This window comes from Vombatus ursinus, unplaced genomic scaffold (assembly GCF_900497805.2).
Source record: "Vombatus ursinus unplaced genomic scaffold, bare-nosed wombat genome assembly UNPS02014807.1, whole genome shotgun sequence".
In the NCBI taxonomy this organism is placed as follows: Eukaryota; Metazoa; Chordata; class Mammalia; order Diprotodontia; family Vombatidae; genus Vombatus; species Vombatus ursinus.
This window is the reverse complement of record NW_020954585.1, coordinates 58,513,899-58,517,617: the sequence shown is the minus strand read 5'-3', so window position 1 is coordinate 58,517,617 and position 3,719 is coordinate 58,513,899. Positions and strand designations below refer to the sequence as shown.

Sequence of the window (3,719 nt, the reverse complement as noted above, 5' to 3'; positions counted from 1 at the left end):
GTCCAGAGATCAATCATTCAATCAATAAATACTTATTAAGTACCAGGCACTATGCTAAGTGCTGGGGATACAGTTCCTGTCCTCAAAGGCTTACCTGAAAACATGGAATGTAAAAACCAAAAAGAAAAAAAGCCTACTTCTTAGACCTAATAAGAAGGAAAGAGTTACTGTGTTTATAGCTATTGTTCTAAGGATATATTGATTTGGGCCATTTCTTGAAGAAGTCTACAGCTGGACTACTGTTAAATGTTTTCTCTCTTTTTTTCCTCCCAAGATACATCCCCCCCCAAAAAAAGATTAGTAACTCTTCTCTAGTGGTTAAATATGATAAGCCCCTGTGAATCCAGGTAGACTGTCAATTAAGATGATGGCTCTCTACTCAACAGCAATGGTAGGGCTGGAAGTCTTTTGATAGGACTTGCCAAGGTTTAATTTCCTCTGGTTTAGCCTTAGAGAACAAGAGATTGCTTTCATACCCTCATGAGATATTGAAATAAGATTTTAATAGATGTTAATCATTAACACTTTGATATTTGGTGAGATCTGTGATCTCACTGATGCAGGTTCTCACTCTCATGACAGCAAGCATCACCATTCTATACCAGCTCACCCTATGTGACTTTTATCTATGTCCCCCCATAAATGTGCCATAGGGTCCACCTGCCATGCCAGAAGCCTTCTCTTTGTGGGATACCAGTGGGGTTGATGGGTGATCCAGTGTTTACAAAGTGCTTTATAAATATTCTCATTTTATCCTCACAACAACCCTAAGAAGTAGGTACTATTATTATCCTCAGCCTAGAGATGAGGAACCTAAGACAGACAGGGGTTCATTAACTTGCCCAGAGTCATAGAACTAGTCAGTGTCTGAACCTAGGTTCAAACTCATGCCTTCCAGACTCTAGGCCCAGCCCTCTATCCATTGCACCACCTAGCTGCCTCAGAAGCAGAATTTGAATACAGGTCTGTAAACTCCAGAGTTCTTTCCACTAGACTGCTGCTCCACTATCCATTGCAATGACTAACCTGGGGAGTGCTGACCCTGTCCTGGTCTTCTGTCAGAAGAAAAACATGTATTGCCAAGGAATAAGGAAGTTCCCAGATTCAGGCACAAAATTCTTTATCAACTCTCTATTCTAAATATTTCTAGCTAAGTTTACCTGAAGTTACCCCGGGTCACTTGGGAAACCACTTTTCACCTGAATTAGCCTTTTGACTTCTAACTGAAGTCCTTAGAGAGCTTTCAACCATTTTCCTTCCTACCTGCCTATCAGTCTTAAAGCTAGGCTTTCAAAGGAGTAGAGAGGGAAAGACAAATCTTTTTTTTTCTTTTTAAATTGAATTAGGTCTTACATGTCTTAAGTCCTGAGGACGTTTACCCAACACAAAAGAATAAGAAGAGCAGCCCACAATCTACTCACTGCCACCCCCAAACAGATATCGATGTTTTTCGCCTACGACTTTTTAAGGTTAGTGCTTGGCCCAGCAACTTGTTCCTCCCCTCTTTCTCTCCCCTCCCCAACAGAATAAATTAGATGCTTGCTCTAAGTAAAAACCAAATAAAACAATTTAAAGAGTGAGTAATGTCTTTTGAAATTGATGTTCTCTAAATGTACTACTGATAATAGGCCCGTGAGTAATTTATTCCCTCAATTTCTACTCTTTCATTCTGGAAGGAGTTTCCAAGACAAAAGGGACTATTTCTGACCAGTAGATGCCAAACAGAGAGACAGGCCAGGAGAAAATGGGGCAAGTGGAACTCATTCTAGGGAGGTCCCAGATATCTTAGCTGAGGGGATTCCTTTAGCTCTGAAGAATCTAATTACATTTCTACCAATGAAGGTTATGGAAGTAGAAGGTCCCTTTTTCTAACTTATTTCTGGGCTCAAGATAAAGGAACTGGAACTCAGCAGCTATCAATTAATAATAGAACACTGATGACCTGATAGGATGGCTGGTCATAGTGAATGAAAGAATGAATGAATGAGTGAAAAAGCAACTATGTGTGCAAAGCACTGTGCTAAGTACTGGGAATTCAAATAGCAAGACAGTTCCTTCTCTTAAGAAGCTTACATTCTAGCTTTTGGCTCTAGGAGTGACCCACTTCGAGTCTAAATGGGTAAGTTCGTGAAACCCGTGAAGGTGGTGCTGGTCCTGGCCAGGCGGTACTCCAGGTGCAAAGCTGTCATTGTCAAGAACATTGATGATGGGACCTCCGACAGGCCCTTGCCTTGGTGGCAGGTATTGACCGCTATCCTGGCAAAGTGACTGCAGCAATGGGCAAAAAGAAGATTGCCAAGAGATCAAAGATCAAGTCCTTTGTGAAAGTTTATAACCACAACCACCTCATGCCCACCAGATACTCTGTGGATATCCCATTGGACAAAACAGTTGTCAACAAGGATGTGTTCCATGACCCCGCACTAAAACGTAAGGCGAGGAGGGAGGCCAAGGTCAAATTTGAGGAAAGGTACAAGACAGGCAAAAACAAGTGATTCTTCCAGAAGCTACAGTTTTAGAAGTACTTTGTTGGTCAGTAAATAATATGTTTATTAAAAGTGAAAAAAAAAGAAGCTTACATTCTAATAGGGAAAGACAGTATAATATAATATAGTAGGATAGATAGGATAGGATATAATATATTGTGATACTACACAACATGACACAATGTAATATAAACATAGTATGATAGAACATGAAATTATATAAAATAATATATGTTTCACCTACAAGTCAAATAGAAAGGTCGGATGGTCCTTAAGGTACAGAAGAAAGCAAATGTGAATGCATCTTTGGTAGCAAAGGACTTTGGTGGCAATAACTTTCTTTTCCCTTTCTTCAGTAGCTGTGGCAACTGAGAAGGGGTAGCTGCAACACCTGCAAAGGAAAATGCCAGGTCACATCTCCACAAGAAATGCTGCCCGATCCAACCATTCTGTAGAGCAATTTGTAGCTATGCCCAAAGGGCTATAAAATTGTGCATGCCCTTTGATTCAGCAATACCACTACTAGGTCTGCGTGCCAAAGAGATCATAAAAAAAAGGAAAAGGACCCACATGTACAAAAATATTTATAGCAACTCTTTTTGTGGTGGCCAAGAATTGGAAATTGAGGGGATGTCCATCAATTGGGGAATGGCTGAACAAATTGTGGTATATGAACGTAGTGGAATACTATTGTTCCATAAGAAATGATGAACAGGCAGATTTCAGAAAAACCTGGAAAGACTTGCATGAATCGATGCTGAGTGAAGTGAGCAGAACCAGAAGAACATTGTACACTGTAACGGCAACATTGTGTGATGACTGACTTTGTTAGACTTAGCTCTTCTGAGTAATGCAATGATCTAAGACAACTCCAAAAGACTCACGATGGAAAATGCCATCCACATCCAGAGAAAGAACTATGGAGTCTGAATGCAGATTGAAGCATACTATTTTCTCTTTTTTTTTGGCTTTTTTTGTTTTTTCTTTCTTGTGGTTTTTCCCTTTTGCTCTGATTCTTCTTTCACAACATGAATAATGGGGAAATATGCTAAATATGATTATACATGTATAGCCTATATCAGATTGCATGTCATCTTGGGGAGGGGGAGGGAAGGGAGAGGGTAAAAATTTACAACTCAAAATCTTATAAAAGAGAATGTTGAAAACTAAAATTAATTAATTAAATAAATCAATAAATAAAAGAAAAAAAGAAAGAAAGAAATGTGCCCTGGA

The 3,719-nt window shown here is 39.5% G+C and overlaps 1 pseudogene; it reads left to right on the top strand.

Moving 5' to 3' along the window:
* Positions 1-2,115: 2,115 nt before the first annotated feature.
* On the top strand, positions 2,116-2,519 carry LOC114052049 (annotated as a pseudogene).
* Positions 2,520-3,719: the final 1,200 nt, after the last annotated feature.